We start from the raw sequence: 12,950 nt of genomic DNA on the forward strand, positions 1-12,950 counted from the left end.
CCGCCTTCTTATACCACACACAAGAATAAATTCAAAGTGAATCAAACACTTAAATGTTAGACCTGAAAGTCTAAAAAAATCATAGAAGAAAACATAGGCAGCAAAATCTTGGGCATTGCTTGTAGCAATATTGTATCTGATATATCTCCCCAGGCAAGGGAAACAAAAGGAAAAATAAGCAAGTGGGATTACATCAAACTAAAAAGGTTTTGCACAACAAAGGAAATCATCAACAAAATAAAAAGACAACACACAGAATGGGAGAACATATTTGCCAATACATCAGATAAGGGGTTAATATCTAAAATTTATCCAGTAGTTACAAAAATCAACAGTAAAAAAAAAAAAAAAACAACAATTACAAAATGGTCAAAAGACCTGAATAGATACTCCTCCAAAAAAGACACAGGTGGCCAACAGACATATGAAAAAATGCTCAATGTCACTAATCATTAGAGGAATGCAAATTAAAAGTACAATGATATGTAATTTCATACCTGTCAGAACAAGTGGCTATCATCAATAAACCAACAAACAGCAAGTACAGGTGAGGATGTGGAGAAAGGGGAATGCTTTTGCACTGTTGGTAGGACTGTAGCTTGGTATAACCACTGTGGAAAGCAGTATGGAGATACCACAAAAAATTACAAATGGATCTGCCTTTTGACCCAGTATTTCTATTTCTGGAAATACATGCAAAGGAATTCAAAACACTAACTCAAGAGAACCTAATCACCCCTATGTTCACTGCAGCATTATTCACAATCACCAAGATATAGAAGCAGCCCAAGTGTCCATTAGTACATGAGTGGATAAAAATAGTATAGGACATTTACACAATGAAATACTACTCAGCTGTAAAAAAAGAAAATTTTACCCTTTGCAACAGTATGGATAGACCTGAGAACATTATGCTAAGTGAAATAAGCCAGTCACAGAAAGAAAAATGCTGTATATTTTCCCTCATATGTAGAATCTACTGAATAAACTGAACAAGAAAAACACAATATAAATGGTATATCCATGTGCTGGAATACTATTTAGTAATACAAAATGAAGTTGTTATATTCCTAAAAATGTATAAAACTTGGATATATTATACTAAGTGCATGAATACAGACATAAACATCACCTATTGCACATTGCATTTATCTGAAATTTACAGGATATTGAAATCCATAATGACACAAAGTAGATTAGTAGTTTCCTGGCTATAGAGGGGAAAGCAGGAATGGAGACAGTTTACTTGTGTACAGGTTTCCTTTTGGGCATCATTAAATGTTTTAAAATTAGACTGCAGTGATGGTTGTACAACTCTGTGAATATACTAAAAAATACTTTGAATGAGTGAAAAGTATGGTATGTAAAATGTACTTCAATAAAGCTGTTGAGAGAGAGAGAGAGGAGATAAAACAAATTTCAAGAGTAGTATGATACACTGTGGTGCATAGATTCTTCTGAATTGGTGTTTCAGGATTCTTAGGGTTTAATTCCAAGAGTGGAATTGCAGGATCCAAAAGCAGTTCCATCTTTAGTTTTCTGAGGAAATTCCATACTGTTTCCCACAGTGGCTGCATCAGTCTGCATTTCCACCAACAGTGTACTAGGGTTCCTTTTCTCCACAACTTGCCAGCGCTTGTTTGATTTAGTTATGATGGCCATTCTGACTGGTGTGAAGTGGTATCTCATGGTGGTTTTAATTTGCATCTGTCTGATGGCTACTGGTGCTGTGCATTCTTTAATATGACTCTTGGTCCTCCTTGGAGAAGTGTCTGTTCTGGTCCTTTTCTCATTTTTAATGGGATTGTTACAATTTACAATAGCCAAGTGCTAGAAGCAGCCTAAGTGCTCATCAGTAAATGATTGGACAAAAAGACTATGCTACATTTACACAATGGAATATTACTCAGCAGAAAGAAAGAAGGAGCTCCTTCCCTTCATGACAGCAAGGATGGAATTGGAGAGCATTATTCTAAATGAAATAAGCCAACGAAAGACAAATACCATATGATCTCACCTATAAGTGGAACCTAAACAACAAAACAAACAAGCAAGCAAAATATGACCAGAGACATTGAAACAAAGAACTGACACTAACCAGAGGGGAGGGGGAGGGGGGAAGAAGGGGAAGGTTAGTCAAGGAACATGTATAAAGGACCCATTGACAAAGCCAAAAGGGGGAAGGAGTGAGGGTGGGGCAGAGGAAAGTGGTGGAGGAAATGGAGACAACTGTGCTTGAACAACAATTAAAAAAAAAAAAAAGTAGTGTAATACAGTCAGAGTTAGGGTATATCCACACTCTAATTTCTTTCCCAAAAGTTAAGCATAAACTTTTATTCAGCTCCGATTTTCACTTTAGTCATAAACTAGACAAATATCAATTAAGAAAGTCATTTTAGTTATTATATAAATGTAAGTTAATTAACATGTGTAGAGTTTACGGACTTGATTAATGTGTAAGAAACCTTTCAATATCTAGTAAACAACATGAGGTTGAAGAGAAGCTTCTTCTTGCACTTACATGATTTTTAAATATCCTGCAAATTAACAGTGTTTCCAAAAATGTAGTTCCTGAAAACCCTTCTTCCTATTGTCCCCTCACTCCTCCCCCCTGGTTATTGTTAGTTATTCTTAATTTCAATGTCTCTGGTTATATTTTGTTTGCTTCTTTCTTTTGTTGATTATGTTCCAGTTAAAGGCGAGATCATATGGTATTTGTCCCTTACCACCTGGCTTATTTCACTTAGCATAATGCTCTCCAGTTTCATCCATTCAGGAACTACTATAAAGGATACATGGACAAAAGCAAGGGGGAGGGTGGAAGCAAGGGAGGGAGGTGGGTTTGGCTCGGGTGGGGGGCATGGTGGGGGAAAAACACAGACAACTCTAATTGAACAACAATAAAATAATTAAAAAATAGTTTATGCTATTCACAAGTTAAATGCTTAAATGTGTTGATAAACATTAAAAATAACAGAGATAGTTATGAAGAATCAAGTATTTTTTTTGTTTTTGATCTTTGCTAAAAATAAGTATTATTCATTTCAAACCAGAAGCTCTCTTTACTTGCTTGCAGTCTGATGGGCTCACACTTTTAGTAGTTAGGGATAATAATTAATTTGGTATATAAATCATTGAAGGTGATTCAAATTTTAAGAGAGTAAATTGAATCCCTTTTTTTCTCCTGTGCTCTCTCATGGGAGCCTCTGAATGAAATATTTAAATAAATGATGCTGTGTGAAAAAGAAAATAAATATGATTAATTCATAAAATGTTCACTAGGTGCCTAACTTACACTATGCCATCATTACACTAGTCACTGAAGACACAAAGTTGACTAAGGCTTGGTTAGCCTCTTTTAAATAATTTATAAACTAGTAAGAATTTTAATTAAAGATGTAAAAATGCATCATAACTGCTTAATCAAAATATAGTAAAGTTGTCTGAATAAGGTTACTTATTTTCAGATTTCTAAATCAATAAAGACTTTATTAATTATATCAACTATTTTCTCTCTTAAAATTTTTATTTTTAACATTTCAATAAAGGAACTACGCTCATTTGATATCCCACTTATTTCCTAAGTATTGTATAACAGGTATTTTCATCCAACCACATCCTCAACTTCATTCTTCTTCAGCATTCCCCACCTCAATGGTTAACTAAGTCCCAGACCCAAAATCCTAGGAATCACTACCCTTGATACCTCCCCATTGTAATCTTCCCCATCACCACAATCACCACCATACTTATTCTGTTATCTTGCTTTATTTCACTTCATATTACCTTCAAATATTTTCACTTATCTCAATCCTTACTGCCACTGCCTAAATCCATCTACTTATGATCTCAAGCATAATTCACTTCAATAGTGCCTTTGTCTTCTAAACCACACCTTTTAATTTATTCTCCAACCACAACAGAGAGATCTTTGTTTCAAAAACAGAGATCTCTGTTCAAACAAGAAAGCAAAATATAACCACAGACATTGTACTTTAGAACGGTAACTACAGGGGAGGTGGGAGGGTATAACAGGGTGGGAGAAGAGGAAAGGTTTTCAGGAACAACTATAAAGGACACTTGGACAAAATTAAAGGGGGTTAGGATCATGGGTGGGAAGTGGGGATGGCAGGGGTGGGGGTGGGGAAAATGGAGACAACTATACTAGAACAATAAAAAATACATTAAAAATCCACTATTTATGATCTGAATGATCTGGCATCCACCTTCTTTACCATGCTCATCTGGCTTCTATTTCCTTGTGAGGCTCCAGCCACACTGGCATTCTCTCAGGGTTTTTAATGTTCCTTGTCTCATAATATTTCCACTACCTCAAAGCTCTATTTTCACCTAGTTAATCTCTCCTCACTCATCTTCACTTCATTAGGAAGCTTCTTATGATTTCTTCAAAGTACATCACATCAATATATTAGAAATTCTAAAATGAATGCAATATTTCCCTTCAGTCTTTTATTCCCATGCTTCCTTTTCATTCCATAACATAGCTTATAAATGTTCATGTATCTGATTATCTAATTAGTGCACTTCTTGCTCACTATACCATGAGATCATTAGGGCCAGGACTATTCTATTTTCTCACAATCATGTCTTCAGCAGTATTACAATATGTAAGATAAAATAAAGACATAATAAAGGTATTGAATGATTCAATCAAATGATCACAAATAAAAGAGTACATTTTTAACCCTCAAGGATGATGGATTGTATTGCTACATCCTATGTTAATTTCTTCATTTCACTGCAAGTCTTTTCCAACCAGGCCGGTAAAACTTCCTTTATTGTACTGGTATATACAGAAAATGCATATAAATATACACATAAAACAATTAAATACTACAACTATTCTATTGTCAAGTTTAATTGGAATATATTAAAACAGAATTACTGATTTAATGTCATTTAAAAATCTGACAATGTTGATTGATCTATTTCTGTCCAAAATGAAGCAGTTAGTCAACAAGGACCTGTTCATTTTATCTTCAGACAAACCCTTGTATACCTGCTTTTCATCTTCTTCATTAGTACCATTTTAGTGGAAACTCTGAATCTTCTCTTATCTGTTACAATGCTGTGGCCTTCAAAGGGTCTTCCAGTTTCTACTTTAATTGCCCTAAAATATATTGCTCATTCTGTAGACAGAGTGTTCTTCTAAAATATGACTCAGACATTGTGACTTCCTTCAAATTGTGCTTGTTGCTCAGAAAATAAAGCCTACACCTATAAAACTCAACATAATATTCTTCCTAGTTATCCCACTGGGTTCATTTTGTACCATTCTCCACATCCTCTTCTACATGTGTATTTTCTGTTCTTGGAATAGATGGATGCAATTCCCACACAAAGTTCTTTGTAATTATTGTTCTTTCAGCTGATAAAACTCTTCAGCCTGACCTTAAAAGTTTGCCTCTGTAGTGATCCTTTCCTAAACACATAATCCTTCTCTAGCCTCCACCTTATGCTATTTTCTTTGGCAAGGACTCAATGCTAGATATAACTTGTAATTTTACTTGATATTTGTTTATGGTTGGATTACCAGCCTGTCTTGCTCACTATGTATCCCCAGAACCTGGAATATTATCTGACACATAGCAGGGTCTCAGTAAGCATCTGGCAAACATATGAACAAACTAAGACATATGGGTCATCTCAACAATAATGCAGAAAAATTATAATGGTGGTGAGGGAGGAAAAGCTCTACAAGATTTTAAAGAAGGAAGAATATATAATATAAATAAGAGTATTTCAGACAAATCTACCATGGGAAAGAAGGAAAAGCATAGTGGTGTATGACTTGGTGATATGAGCGTGCATGTGTAATGCAGCCAAGGTTGGTTCTCTTTGTTAACATAGGCAGTATTCTCACAAGAACTGAAAATATTTGTATGGAAAGAAAAAAAATATATATATACACACAAACACACAGGCTCATATACTAATCATATATGTTTAATTTAATCAAATTTTATAAAATGCTTAAGATATACACAAATATATAAACATTTTATACATATAACATGAAATCATTTGTCTTTATTTATAAGGGATTTTGAATGGAATACTCATCTTGTTGTATTAGAAGCAATACTAGACTAATAGTCCAGAAATTTGTACTCTATCCTCAGGACTACCCTAGATGTTTTAAGTCACTTTATTCCTCTGGGTCTCAGTTTCATTTTATTTGAACTGAAATGGGAGACAGGGAGAATGTTTTCTAGCTCTATAATGTGCTGCCATTATCATTTAAGATTTGCTGAAAATTAAACTTCTTTAAATGCTCATTCATGTACCATGAGCAAACTAAAACACTAATCTGTTTCTGTTGTAGTATGAAAAGTCTGTACTCTATAGAATTGATACTTTACAAAAGTTCTGCTAATGCATGCTTGTCCCTCAATAAAGCTACACAGACCAAAGTTCTCTCAACCTCAAAAACAGGGGGCAGTAACATATCTCTAGGTCATCATATTCAAAGCCTTCAAAATTCTCTTGAACATGTATTAATTTTTGCTTAAATTCCACCAAAATTAATAGAATAGTGTTTTTTAATTTATAACTGACTTCCCATTACTGGGAGATAACCCAATATAAAACTGTTCATAAAAATTGAAAGGCAGAAACATTCATCACATGCTCAAAGGCATCTAACTTGTCTTGAATTAGTCAAAATGAACTGACTGGGCCTGGACAGAATCCAGAGCATTGATGTCTCAGGAAGCTGAATTCCAATACAAATGTAATTAAATGCAGTAAAAATCTGGCTGTCTGTTAGCTTCCATCATCCTATCTGACACATACTAAAGCAATGTACACCTCTAAGGAGATTAATGAGAACCTTTAAAGAAGGAAATACTGGAATTGTAATAATTTTATTGTTCATTTCTAACAGGATAAATCAGACACAATTGAAATAAGCTCTGTTGAAATAATGAAGCAGATGATGTCTAATAAAAGGTTACATTTATATCAGTGTTTTATCCCTATTCAAAGGAGACCTTTAGATATACTACTCAGGTAATTTTTGTTTTTCTCAAAAATGACTTATTTAAGAATCTGCATAATCATTTATATAGCTGATAATATGGTTTTATTAGCAGCAATTTACACTCTTGCAGAAAAATGTTACCCATCTAAAATACTTTGTCCCAGTGAATGAATCTGTTGGTAGCATCTCTTTCCTGGATTATTCACAGTGGTACTTTAAGGTGAAACATAATATAGAGTGGTTTCTTGTAAAACCTTCTTCATTTAGGGGGAAATGCATAAATAAATGTATGGAATTATAGGGTAATCATATCATAGTTTCAAACATAAGGAAACAAGGGTATCTCTTCTCAAATTTTGAATTTTTACACAAATAGACTTCCAGGGTGAAGATCATAACTTTCTTAATTTTCCTGTTTTGGAAAATTGCCCATCACTTCAAAAACTATGGTAGAATTCATGTTTACATCTGCCTAACTTACAGAAAAATTTAAACAAGCTAAATATCTATGGTATATTCAAGATTTTCCTTCCTAAATGATTTAATATAAAAGAAATACTCCAATCTTTGCTGAAATATGTAAAACTTCATTTCTATTTACCTAAATATAACTATTTATTCATAGTTATATGAATCAAATTATATCCTTCTTTGATGACTAAGAGTTGGAAATTATATAATGTAAATAAATATAATAATTTTCAAAATGAATAATGTGACTAAAATTATCTTTATATTTTAAGATGAATAACAACAATGAAGGAAATATAAATGTATCTAACAATATGAAGTGATGCTTGTTATTGGAAAGGGCAGAGATATACCCAATCTAAAAACAAGTACATTTAATTATTTATAAATAAAGTGCAACAATGGAAATAATTATGCTCGCTGGAGTCCTTAATACTCATAAGATTTTTATCCTCTAACTTAGCAGATGAACACTTGCTTCCTGGTCAAAGAAGCTGACAGTAGTAAAAAAAGTGATATTAATTTATCTGAACAACAATCAAAGTCTCAATTAGAAGTATTCCCCCCAAAACTATAAGAAAACTGGGGTTATTCTTTTGGTCTGTATCCTGCACTATGCAAAAGAAAGAAATTCAAGACCAAATGATTCTACTCATGCATGCTGGTCTTTGAAGAATGGAAGAAAGAAAAGAAAGAGGAAAGGAAAGAAAAGAAAGGGAAAGGGAAAGGGAAGGGGAAGGGAAGGGAAGGGAAGGGAAGGGAAGGGAAGGGAAGGGAAGGGAAGGGAAGGGAAGGGAAGGGAGGAAATATAAGGATACTGTCTACAGATAAGGAAGCTATAAACCACACTTTAAGATTTTCCCTGTTAATTTCTCATTGGAGAGCTATTGCTCTGAATCCACCTTGAAAAAGTACCTTCTAACCATCATGGTTTCCTTTGTGTCTCAGTCTAAAGCAGGATTTCTCAAACTTGGCACCACTGACATTTTCAGTTGTTTAATTCTTTGTCATGAGGAGCTGTCTTGAGCATTGTAGAATACTTCATGGAATCCCTGATGTCTACTCATTAGATTCCCTTAACCCCTTCCTTCCAGCCATAACAACCAAGAATGTCTCCCAAGTGGCCAAATATCTCCTAGGGGCAAAGATATCCAGACTGAGAACCACAGATCTAGAGAAAGAAAAAAACTGTACTGTCATGGGCATAGCAACATGCATATGTGTACTGTTCCAGTGACTTCAATGGTTAATCAATATTCATTACATTACTAATGTCAATCACTACTGGGTTACTAATATATACTGCTAAGTCTAGGTCTTTTGAAAAACAGCAAATTTTCTATGACTATAGCATGTGAGGCCATTGATTAGTCAGAAATATGTAATAATCTTTCTTTATTTCAAATTTTAAAAGATGAAATTTTAGGTGCCTTTATCCAGCAATTCTTTACTTGTGCTCCTATAATATTTCATAGGTACCTATTTATTTAAATGCGAATTAGAAAATAAGTTCCTTAATTTTGTGGTTGTACAGAGAGTTGGATATACCCCCTAACCTGCATATATGCAGTGGCAGGACAAATAAAAAATGAACAAATAAAAATATTATGATGGCCTGCAAGCCACCTAATGCTATGACTGCATGGTAAGTCAATAAATATCTCCTGGTTATAGTTAAACCTACTATCATGTAATGACCTATAAATAGAGAGTTGGACCAAAAAAATATGTAGCTAACATTTTCCTTGGAATCCTTTTGCTGCCATACATAAATTTCCCCCCTCTATTTTAGGATATTTATATATATCATGTTTTTAAAGCTTACAGATTTTCAGAATCAAAGAGATGTATGATTCTCATCTATTGTTACAAGGTCTGTCCAGAAAAAAACCCAACCATTATTAACATAAACAGAATGGTGTTCGTGACATCGATGTAACCTAGCAGCCAAAGATAGGGGGCTGGAGTGTACACACATAATCAGTGACGACTTCACTGTAAGAGTCAGTAAGGAGGGTAGACAACATTGAGTGAGCATTTGTACTGTGTGACTGTTGCATTCTAAATGACTCAGTGAGTAGAGCAATCAATCTGCCTCAAATTTTGTGTTAAGCTTGAACATTCCTCCTCAGAAACTATTCTCATAATTCAGAAGTCCACAGCTATGGGCAACTGGTGATTGGCATCTTCATCAGAACAATGCACCTACTCATACACCAATTCTCACGTAGAATTTTTTGGCAAAACAGAAAATCACCCAGATGACTCAGGCCCTCTACAGCCCAGGTTTGGTGCTCTGTGACTTCTGGCTTTTCCCAAAACTACAATCACCTTTGAAAGGAAATATATTTCAGGCCATTGATGAGATTCACAAAAATATGATGGGGCAGTTGATGACGACTGGGAGAACCGTGTTAAGTCCCCAGGTGCCTACTTGAAGGGGACTGAAGCATCACTGTCATATGTACAATGTTCCTTGTATCTTGTATGTTCTTCAATAAAGGTCTCTATTTTTTATATTACGTGGCTGTATACCTTCTGGACTGACCTTGTATATCTTTCCATATTAGCACACAAACTTTTTTTTTGTATCATGGACAAAGCTTAAGTACATGGCTTGAGCTCATGTTTCCAATTTCATTTTAATTTGAAAAAGTGATTTGATACAATTATTTATGGCTGCTTGTATGTTCTGCCAAGACAACTGGTGAAATTCAATTTACTGACAGCAGAAAGAGAACAACAGTTAATACTTGTGAAACATTTCCTCATTATGTCATTGTGAGTGCGATTTTGTTTGAAATAGCTCTGGCTGTAAGAGACAGCATTTTCAAACTGTTAGAAAAGACTAGAGCAGTTTTGGAGCTAAGTCACTTCTTTTATATAATCCCCTTTCAAAAAGTTATATAGCCTTTAATTTCCTCCTTCATTAGAAATCCACCTATGGTTAATCCCAAAGAATGTCTTATGAAAATTATTTCAAGAAAATACTTTACTTGTGTTTTATTTTTGACAACCATGGCTATTATTGTTTCAGAGTCTGCTAACCACAATTACATAGCTAAAAGTACCCACTATATTTAAAATATGTTTAAGCATGGAAATGACAATGTGATGTTATCTTCATTTCTGAAATAAATTGACAGCAAAATATGTCTTGTTAATAATAGACAATCTGTTATCACATTTTTATCAATAATGTGATTTTTTGCAGGTAACTTGGCACACTTTCATTATAAAGCTTTTTAGAATAATCAGATTCAATTAACTATGATTACAATTAGAATATTGATAATTGTTCAATGAAAAACTGCAGTGCAAATAAAGCTCTTAAGCTGTGACAAGAGATTTTTTCTAAAAGAAAGGGCTCAGATAAAACATAAATCCAGACTTTAGCCTAACATACGCTGTAAAAACACAACTCTATTTAATAATGCTATCTTAGAATTGGGAGGAAATGATTAAATGAGTTCCTCAGAAATCATCAGGAATCATGGTAATTTTTATTTTGGTTTACAGTTTTGGGTTAAGTGGTTGCAAATATATGTCACACTTATCTGTTTACCCTCCCATTGAAGTCTGACACTTCTAGGACTTAGAAATTGCTTAATTATCTGTGTTGTGAGATAAATGTCTTTAGGGAGCCTATGGATCTTAGAATATCAGTGAATTAGAATATTTGCTAAATAAGACTTTGTGGTAATTAAGAGTCATAACCCACATAGAAGAGAAAAGAAAAATCTTAAAAGGATTTAAGAAGATTAAACACACAGGCTCAAAAATAAAATGGTGTTAATCAGCATTATGAAGAAAACTACAATGAGATGATGTGAGGGTGGTGTGAAGGACCAATAATAAAACTATGATACTAAAATAATAAGCAAAAGTTTTGTTTTTGTTTCTTTTGATGGTCACATAAATTGTGACCACAGGGAAGACCTCATTAACCTGTGTAAGGGGAATAATCACTAAAGAACAGTCACATAACCAAATATTCAGTGAGGTACTGAGTGTTTATACCTACCTTAAATGCTTGGCCACTGGCAGCATACACTACCCCCTAAAAGTGATACTTTATAATAAAGGGCACAAAGTTGAAAATGCATTTATTTTTTTCTCTTAACAAATTTTATTGAAAATCAACTCACAGTGACTTTAACCAGCAAACAATTACTATACCCTCTACTCATTACCAACTCTTCTGTTATGCCTCCTGTCCACTGAGCTCAGCAACTCTCAGTGATTCCTTAGCTTCTTCTTTAGTATCACTGAGGACCATCTAAGACATAATAGACACTGCTCTATACTGCTTATTAAACTTTTTCATGAGGGTTAGTATTATCTCCCATAAGGAAAATAATATTCTTAAAAAGTTAGCAAATGCCTTATATGCACTCAGCATTCCACAAATGCTATAAAGAGTTGCATCCAGAATAGGTGTTCCTTTAATATCCATGAATTACTTTATTAGTTTAAAAATAAAAATGTCATTACCCTCTGTTAGTAATAACCTAATTGCTAAAGTATATGAACCATATAATCACTTCACGATTTACAAAGACTGTTTTCTCTTAACACATAAAAACAATAAACAGCAGAATGTTTTAGTCCAGGGTGTCTAACACACAGCTTGTGGGCCACTTGCAACCCTGGATGGCTGTGAACACTAACCCAAAACAAAATCATAAATTACTTAAAACATAAGATTTTTTTGTTTTGATTAGGGTTTTTATATTTAATGTGTGGCATAAGACAACCCTTTTTCCAGTGTGGCCAGAGACGCCAAAAGGTTGGACACCCCTCTTAAGTCCATCTCTTCCACCTGGCCATGGAAATACACATGACGACTAAGTGTTGATTTCCAAATGTACAAGAAGAAATAAGTTTTAAAAATGATTTACACATTGCTTTTATTTGTAGTCTCCTGAGGCCTTGTACAATGTTTTGTGTATATCACAAATTTATCTAATAGGCAATATATTGAACCTTTAGTTATATAGAAAAGTGAGCAAATAACTGTTCAGTGGTATTTTATGGCTAGATTTTGAAGATCTGCTACAGATCATTATCATTTACTCTCAGGTAATTATAACTAAACCTAATTTTAAGATGACCAAATTTAACAGAAATGGCAACATTTATATTTCTTTCTAAGAAAAAATACATACATTCATTTGTTTGAACAATTACACTAAATAATGATTCTGGAGTAGGAAATAATATTGACAGAATATTGAATTTTAAAAGTAAACCATTCATCTCCTACAGAAGGTCAATTTTAGAAAGGCTTCCTTTTGCTTCATCCAGAAAACCACAACAGAGTAGAAAGAATTCAGACAGAAGGAAAAGTAGAGGGAGAGAAAAAGCTAATAATAACTTTTTGGACTAGACATTTTAAAAAAATCTTGGAATTTATATGACTAATTTTACATGAAAATATTGGAGGAAGTATTAATTATAAGGAATTATTATTCCT

The 12,950-nt window shown here is 33.7% G+C and overlaps 1 protein-coding gene across 3 annotated transcripts in view; it reads right to left on the minus strand.

Annotated features, from left to right (window-relative positions):
- Positions 1-12,950, minus strand: part of DPP10 (dipeptidyl peptidase like 10) — a 715,100-nt gene that overhangs the window by 385,119 nt on the left and 317,031 nt on the right. The gene's annotated exons all lie outside the window — the stretch shown is intronic.

Source organism: Phyllostomus discolor, chromosome 4, assembly GCF_004126475.2.
Source record: "Phyllostomus discolor isolate MPI-MPIP mPhyDis1 chromosome 4, mPhyDis1.pri.v3, whole genome shotgun sequence".
NCBI lineage: Eukaryota > Metazoa > Chordata > Mammalia > Chiroptera > Phyllostomidae > Phyllostomus > Phyllostomus discolor.